Below are 8,421 nucleotides of genomic sequence, written 5' to 3'. Positions count from 1 at the left end.
TCCATCATGATCTGGGGTGCTTTTTCATTCAGTGGAACACTGGAGCTTCAGTTGGTGCGGGGTCATCAAACGGCGGCTGCTTACGCGCAGATGTTGCGCATCCCGCATGACTGAGGACCCTCGTCTGTGTGGTAACAGCTGGGTTTTTCAACAGGACAACACTGCAGTTCACAATGCTCACTTGACCAAGGACTTCTTCAGGGAGAATAACATCACTTTTTTAATTTTCTTTCCCTCTGTGAACTGCCATGTAGTGGCAGGGATCCACAAATGAGCAGCGTTGCAGTAGCGGGGAAAACTCAAACACGTGCCTGAACTAAATAGAAGGAACTCAAATTACCAACAGGTGCAAGTGATGAAGAAAAAAAGCAAAGCAGGCGGACACAAACCAAGCAAAACGGGAAGAGCTACCAAAATAAGAGCATAAAACCAAAACTAAGGCATAAACCGAGAAATTAAACAAGATGTCACACAGGCTACACCACAGATCGTGGCAATTGTTTAATTATATACATACAGACAAAGAGTAGCTCAATAGACCTCTATGATCTCATTAAGTCATATTATGGTCCAATCACAACGAAATATTGCTTTCACTTAGTACTGTTGATGGCGTCGTCATGAGCATTCCGACATGAAGAAGGATTTTGTCAAGAATGGGACTTTTTCAGAGAAAAAAACAAAGTGACATTTTTGCATTGTATCTTATGGGCCAATTGCAAACACATGGACAACTTCAAGGATGCAAACTACACCACCTCCGGTGCCTGCAGGAGGGATTTATTGTCACCCAGAACTCAATAAGACATTGGTTATTGTTTGTTATTGTTGTTATTTTGGATCCCCAGGTTGTAAATCGTCTAAGACGGCGATTATATTATATATAATTATATGCCACATATAATTATATATGTGGCATGTAGAGTCCTATGATAAATTCAAACTATATGGTATTTGTATTAATGGTGCTGTGAATGGATTTTCTAGGATGATAATCTGGCTTCATGCAGACTCAACCAACAGCAATCCTAGATTTATTGCTGGATATTTTATTTCAGAGGTTGAACAAAGGGGGGGGGGCCACAGCAGCCAGAATTCAGAGAATATGACTATGGAGGACATGCAGCGGTTTTTACGCCTCGAACACAATGACTCTCATGCAAGGAATTGCTTCATCAATGGCTCAAGCACTCACAACCAATGTATGGAGAGCTGGTGGGTTTTTTTCAGGAAACATCATTGCCAGTTCTGGATTAACCACTTTCAGAAATTGAAGGATTCTGATTATTTCATTGGTGACAGCTGGTTCTGTTCACCTGTCTGAATATCATTTAGGTGTGTATGTGCACATTTTAAGTCTTGTGACAAATTGTTTAGACTGGTGGTTATATTTTTTACACCAAGTACCACCTCTATAAATATTTGGTGTCCCAAGTACCACCTAGGACTAACCCACAACCACAAAATTTTGTCTTCATCAGATTTTTTAGGACGTCCAAATCATGTCCAAACTGGAGCTGAACATACACATAATCCAGTTGTAAACAAGTATGAAATCAGATCTAGAATTACACTACGACTAACCCAGGTTGTCTGAGTACCACCACAGAGAGCCCATGTACCACCAGTACCCGCACCACAATTTGAGAACCAATGGTCTATACATAGATAGTCGTGTTTAAACAAATTACACCAATTGTGTCAAAGCAGATGTACATTTTTTTTCTCTGAAAATAAGTGAAAACAGTCAGAGAGTGCAGAGCTCTGCCAAGGCAGGTAACAGACCTCAACATTTAAACAATTCCTGAATCCAGTCGGTAACCCCGGTCAGTTTGAAAATGGAATAAATTATTCCTTGTGTGTTATTGATCTTGCTTGAAAGTTTTATCCAAATCTGTGCAGTAGTTTTTGTGTGAAGTTGCTCACACACAGACACGCACACAGACAGACACACTCACCAACATAACCTCCTTGGCTGAGGTAACAATGGATGATTGGTTGAGGAGCTAAAGTAAACTCATCTGATGTCATGTCGTATTATTTACTTGAGTGACTGGTAACTATTAGTACTTTATTACCTCCACCAAGGAGGTTATGTTTTCAGTTGTATTGGTGAGTCTGTGCGTGCTGTGAGCAACCTTGCACAAAAAGTACTGAATGAATTTGGCTGAAACTTTGAGGGAAGGTCAGGAATAACAAGGAAGAATTTATTACATTTCCCCACTAATCAAAATTACCATTTGGATTCAGGATTTTTTAAATTTAGATTATGGTCTGCCCTAGTGGAGGTCTAGCGGCCAAGATCATCTGAGGCATGTATCAGAGAAGACTGCAAAGCACAGTGTATACATCGAGGACCTTATCCATATGATGAGACAGTGTTCACACGATCTTGCCGGCTGATGGCAGACAACTTTCTGCATGCGCCATTCACACCTGATGAAGCAGCTGAACTCTACCTACTCTTAAGAAGCTGCATAGTAAAGATCTGTGAGCTGTATGGTTCAAGCATTTGTCTGCTCATTATGAACGCAATTATTCAACATTATATTTCAATGTGGTTGCATTTCTTGTGTTGGAATAAGCAAAATTTAACAAGCTGTAGTTACACAACTATCAATTATCCAAATTAAAGATTTTAAATATGTCCCACCCAGCAAAAATTGGTTGAAAAGACGTTGAAAAGACATGACCATGCGTTGAAACGTTTAGATTTGGTTGAAAAGTGAAAAGTCGTCTTTTTCAGGACGTTGAAAAGACGTCTCCATGAAGACGTCTCTTTGCGGTCCAAATTTGGTTGAAAAGTGAAAGGTGAAAAGCTGTCTTTTTCAGATCGTTGAAAAGACGTCTCTCCATGAAGACGTCCCTTTGCGGTCCAAATTTGGTTGAAAAGCCGTCTTTTTCAGGTTGCTGGAAAAGACGTCTCCATGAAGACATTGCTTTGGTGTCTAAATTAAACATGAATTAATTATAAATAATCACAAATTTAGGACAGAATTTTAACCCTTTAAAAAAAACAAGACAATTTAACAAAAAAATATATCAATAAAACATTTACTATTCTCACATGGACAACAACAAACTCTTATATCCAGAAGAACATGATATAAAGGACTTCAATACAGTCATGACTGTAGATAATACTGTACATAAAGTGAAATGTTTCCATCTCATATCACAACTGATCAGGGCCAAAACTAGTGTAGACCGATGAACTCAAACAACCAAAGTTCCTCCCTGATGTTTCCTCGTCAATGCTGCACTGTGAACATGAGGAAAGTTATAGTTAATAGATAAATTTTTGACATGAACTGCGCGTATTGTGTATATAAAATCATATTTTTTTTCTAAAATAGCATTTGCAAGCAGTAATTTATTTACACATCCAGTGCAACGTTATCGTTCATTTGGAGTTGTATTTGTCACCCAACAAATGTCCAATACAAGTTGTGGACACACCTGTTTTATTTTTTAAGATAGCCTCCACCACCGCCCAGGACCATGTTTGAAATGGTCTGCCATAGTACGTGAAATTTCATGGTCTGTGGCTTTGTTGTCCCACCTTTTGACAGCAGCTGCAATGACAAAGACAATCATAACATTTCTTTATTCCTAATTACACAAAACAATCAAATGAACAACAAAAAAAAGTGTACGTTGTCGCATTTCAAATTTCTAGACAGAAAAATCCATAAAAAAAAAAACAACCAAAGTTGTGAAACTCCATATGTACCTGTCACAATGGCGTAAAGTTCTGTCGGTTGGAATGCCCTTTTGGAACCGTGACCCTACATATTGAATGAAGACATCAGGGAGTTTGTCATCAGCCTGAAAAAGTAGCACAGGAGGTGTCTACACTTACCGGTAATCAGTTAACTTCTTGTGCTATTTAAGAGCTGGGGAGGGACGATGACAGGTGAGGTTTGGAGGAATATTATGTTTGATGTTCATAAAAAGTGTTTACATCAAGTTGTCATGTCCATATTCATGTTCTCTCTCTCTCTCTCCCCATCCCTCTCAGCTACCGAATGTTTTTTTTTTTTTTAAACCTGATTTCAGGTGGTGCTAAAACTTAATCAGCACTCCCTCCTCAAGTTCATGCCCTTTTTAAAATTGCAGTTAACTCTCTCCAAACAACTTCAGCTACAGAAACACGTGCCCTCTGGTCAGGCTACCTGACGCTAACGGCGAAAAGGAATGGTGGGCATTTATGAAGGTGTGGTTGTCAAGCAGAGGTGGAGATATTTGAATTAGGAGCATTGTGAGCTGGCAAATTACATAGCAAGCCAATCAAATCCTTAACAGCATGTTGAATCTCATGGAGTCTGATCTAGGCAGACCACAAAAAAATGACTGGGTTGTTTGAGTTCACATTTTGTGGATTGGTAGACACACCAGATATCCAAATATGGGTGCTACAGCAATGGAAAAGTGAGCTTAGCATAATATGTCCCCTCTAAAATGAGATGTGGTTATTGATGATGTGATCAAAACCTTTAAAATACATACTATTTTTTGGATATTGTTTTAAATACTGACCAATAAATTGTGCTCATATTTGTTTCTGGGTGTTATTCTACTTTACACTAGTCGACTACTCTTAATTAAAATGTTCATTTAGTTGACAGGGAAATTAGCCGCCAGGAACATCCCTCGTTGTGATGAGATTAGAACTGTTCAATCTTACCATGTCTGGATGTTGAGTGTCCTAGAGTGGAAGGTGTAGGACTTTGATGGCTTGATCGGTGATTGGAAGAGTTGGGACGCTTCCTTCTAGAGCAGGACTGCCCTGGAACACCAACATGGCACACGTGGGACAGGAAGACAGGAAATTGCTTTGAATGATTACGTGAACTGAGGAAAAGCTATGTGAAATCAATTTCCCTCACTTTTCCAAGGCCTGGAAATGACAATGTTCTAATTCTATGACTGTTCCAGGGTTTTCGTATGTGTAGGTTTTCTGAATTAGTGCACTTTGTTTATACACCCTTCCCAAAAAATAGGTTGCCAACAATGTCTAAGTTGATATCTTACCATATCTGGAAGATGAGCGTCTGGGAGTTGAGCCCACTGATGACTGAGAACAAGAAGTGGAATATCCTCCATCACTTCCATGACTTGATTGGTGATCGGGGGGAGTTGGAACGCTCCCTTGACCTTGACAACCCTGTAACACCAAGATGGCATGTGTGGAACAGGAAGACAGGAAAATGCTGTAACTGAGAAAAAGACATGTTTTAAATACATTTCCAGAACTTTCCAGGCACTGATATATTTGTATGTGTGACACAAGCCTGATGCATACCACATCTTACCATGTCTGCTGTCATGTTCACTTTCAGCATCCTCTGGATGAATTTGGCAGCCGTCTAGTCCAAGTACACACGTCATTATCCATGGTGGATTCTGGAATCAAATATCAAATGCAGCTTATGAAGCTTATTTCACACCAATACAGATGGCCTGACTTTTATTCAAGCTTTGAATTCAAGTCATATATAACTTTACTGTATATTATGCGGTGTGATTATGTGCACAGGGCCTCTTCAAATGGCGGCCCGCCATCTTTTAATATATTTATTGTGTGTTTTGACTCATTTTAGCAAATACACTGGATTATTCCCCTAATATATCTTTGTGCTCAAGCAGATTTATTTACATTTTTTAAATTAATCTGTAAAATCTGTCTATTGTGGTAGCCCACTGGACTTACCCTTAGGAGTGGTTTGATCGATGGTAGCAGAAGCAAATTCGTTCTTCTGGATTTTAGGAGGCTTTGGATATGCATGCAAACCTGTATCCTTATCTAGATATAAAATAGTCAAAACAGAATTCATATATCACTGTTTGCAAAACTTTCTAATAAAATAATTACTAGAAAAAAAAAACAGAAAAATCTGATTTGACCTAGATTCAAGCAATTTATATCTAATCAATTGTTTTTTTTCTTCGTCGCTGAGATATCTTCTGACAGAATTTGTCCTAAAATTGCTACATAAATTAGCCTACTTTTTGCAAATTAAACAATATACTTAAGTTGAGAACATTTACCGTCAACAAAATCATATGTCCTCTTCTTTACATGTCTCTTCCTGATTTCTTCTAGCACGATGGTGGAACCCTCATGGTCAGTTTGGGCTGATGAAGTGTAGTTATAGTCTTCACAATCTTTCTCATTGTCTAGAAAAGTCATGCCCAAAGTTAAGATGCACCAAATGTCAAAACAACCTTTTCCAGCAGTAGTTTATTTATGCTTCATAAAAAAAAGTTAAATGACATACCTGATATTGTCTTTATTTTCACAAGTGGGAATGTGTTCCAGTCATCGTCTGGGTCCTTTTTTTATGGGCTGAATGCACACTTTTCTTTGGCCATCGCACAACATTTCCTTCTTCCTATATCCAGTTTTTTGGGATGACACCCTCAAACTGTTTGTGACCCTCAAGCCAAACAGCCTTTGCATAAACCATTGTCTGTAACACAGGCAAGGAGAACAGCAAGTGTAGAAACTCGACATTCATCTTATAAAATCTAACACTGTTTTAGTACAACGTGCATAAGTGTAAAAATGATTTTAGTTTAGTCTGAAAAACAAAGCTTTTTAAAACTCATTCAGAAAACATGTCTCTCAAGTAGGTCAACTTTATAAAGTAGAAGTAAATTAAAAAGAAATATGTTCATAGCATTTATACACTGCTCTTTCATGTCTACTCGCGGGCTGCAAAATATGACCCGGCAGGACACAAATGGCCCGCAAGTTTGACACCATTGATCTAACTGCACCCAAGCCTTTTTTTATAGATTCTGCAGAAAATGGTCGCTAGCTGCATCTAGGAAGCTTTGCAAGTGGAAATTCAGCATATGTGTGGTCAGAAACATTTAATTTGACACTAACATTATTCAAATCCGACAATTCTATCAAATTTGATGTCGAAAATTTGTATGTTGGAAAGTGGCGGGCACCTGGGAAAATGGCGGCCATCTTAAAATGTTCCGTGGCTGACGGGCTTTTTTCGAAAAATGGTCCAGTATTCATGTCAATTTCGGTGCTTGCATCACTATTTGAAAAATTATCTCACTTATCTACTACACTGTGGGTCGCATGTAGGCAGAAATATGGATACTGGTCACATTTCGCTGCCGTGTGAACTACTGCGTTAAAATATTGTGCTTGCAGCTAACCTGTGGATAGACAGTTTGCAAAGATGACTTCAGCCAGCCATTCTCGATTAGCATCCATTAGCGCACTAATGTTAGCAAGACCAAAATTCAGTCAAGCACACGTTTTATACTACAAACTATAAGAACGTGATACTTACAATGTGCCTGTATCTGTCGCTCTCGTTCTTCAATTAAGTCCAATATGTCTCCCACTTCTTTTGCCGCTTCTTCAGACTCCAAGTTGGATTTGAGTGACGCATGCGCAGCCGAGTACGTAAGACGCTGTCGATCGTCATCACGTGGGTTGTACATCCTTTGATTCGCTGATGGCTTCTCTGACCGCAAAATGATGACCTAGGTTTGATTCTATTGGTCCTGACGGTTCCAGGTGTCAATCACCGGAATCCGCCATTCTGAGCCAGAGTGAGCAACTGTTGAACAGCTGGCTGTAATAACGCAGCAGGGCGCAATGCGCACAGGCATTTCGTCACTATTTTTAAACTCACAAGCAGTTTTTAGAGCCCCAGTGAAGTTTAATTGAAATTAATTTTTTTAATAAGTTGGAACCGAAAAAAAATCTCAATTGACGCTCCAGTTAAATGTGCCATGGAACGCCTTTACGCTGTAGTTTTGCTCTGCTTTATTTTAGCAGCATAAAACTTTGCACATGTATTGTTAGGTTATTACACGACTTCTTCAGTGTTTAGGCTTGAATAGCCTATTTTCCAGGAGAATAGATAAAAGGGATTTTTTTCAAATATTTTCCTGTGCTGCTCTGCATTTACTCTGACACATCAACAGTGATGATTACAGATTAAAGTGTTAGCTTTGTTTTGATATCAAGATTGATCACATGAGTTTATATTTACAAAGTTAACTGTTTAGTTTGGGCATGTCATTTTTGGGCAGAAGCGTAAAAAAATAGGCCTCTGAATATTCTCATTCATCCAGGTCATTGTATTCTCAGTGCATTCAATCGATCGTAACTGACGTGTCCCACCACCTCATTTTGAGCATGAACTGGACTAGAGCTGTCCTATCTAGTCTGACTGGTGTGTGTCCCAACTAGTCTTTGAGAATGAACCCATGAAGCCTGCTCGGATGAAAGGCAAAACGTCCTCTAAGACAACCCGAACAGTCCACCTGCCTCAAAAAATAGAGTTTCAATAAGTAAATATATAAATCGTTTGCATGTGAGAGTGAATGGTTGTTTGTCTATATGTGCCCTGCGATTGGCTGGCGACCAGTCTGGGGTGTACC

The 8,421-nt window shown here is 39.1% G+C and overlaps 1 long non-coding RNA gene across 4 annotated transcripts; it reads right to left on the bottom strand.

Moving 5' to 3' along the window:
- Window positions 1-336: 336 nt before the first annotated feature.
- LOC129185459 (uncharacterized) lies at window positions 337-7,402 on the bottom strand. Of its 4 annotated transcripts, none has more exons than XR_008572074.1 (10): window positions 7,320-7,402; window positions 6,282-6,473; window positions 6,052-6,180; window positions 5,714-5,806; window positions 5,316-5,406; window positions 5,035-5,219; window positions 4,688-4,789; window positions 3,734-3,828; window positions 3,460-3,575; window positions 337-3,262 (listed from the first exon to the last, which is right to left on the bottom strand). It is a non-coding gene; the product is annotated as an uncharacterized LOC129185459 (long non-coding RNA). The 4 variants fall into 4 exon arrangements; XR_008572075.1 differs by having other exon boundaries at window positions 3,734-3,788; XR_008572077.1 differs by having other exon boundaries at window positions 5,035-5,167.
- Between the last annotated feature and the right edge of the window lie 1,019 nt (window positions 7,403-8,421).

This window comes from Dunckerocampus dactyliophorus, chromosome 1 (genome assembly GCF_027744805.1).
Source record: "Dunckerocampus dactyliophorus isolate RoL2022-P2 chromosome 1, RoL_Ddac_1.1, whole genome shotgun sequence".
Classification (NCBI taxonomy): domain Eukaryota; kingdom Metazoa; phylum Chordata; class Actinopteri; order Syngnathiformes; family Syngnathidae; genus Dunckerocampus; species Dunckerocampus dactyliophorus.
Note: the sequence above shows the minus strand (reverse complement) of the source record. Positions and strands in the feature narration are given on the sequence as shown.